This window comes from Octopus bimaculoides, chromosome 9 (assembly GCF_001194135.2).
Source record: "Octopus bimaculoides isolate UCB-OBI-ISO-001 chromosome 9, ASM119413v2, whole genome shotgun sequence".
Lineage (NCBI taxonomy): Eukaryota > Metazoa > Mollusca > Cephalopoda > Octopoda > Octopodidae > Octopus > Octopus bimaculoides.
Genome location: NC_068989.1, coordinates 47,357,591 through 47,357,876, shown reverse-complemented (window position 1 = coordinate 47,357,876; position 286 = coordinate 47,357,591).

Here is a 286-nt window from a genome sequence, read left to right as displayed (position 1 = left end):
ATTATCATTTTCGATGATGCCTTCGGGTTTGTGGTCGTACCAATAATTATTATTAGTATTATTATTATTATCATTATTATTATTATTATCATTATTTATTCCTTTATTGCCGACAGGAGGCTAAACATAGACGGGTCAAACAAGGACAGACAAGGGATTAAGTCGATTACATCGACCCCAGTGCGTAACTGGAACTAAATTTATCGACCCCGAAAGGATGAAAGGCAAAGTCGACCTCGGCAGAATTTGAACTCAGAACGTAACGGCAGACGAAATACCGCTAAGC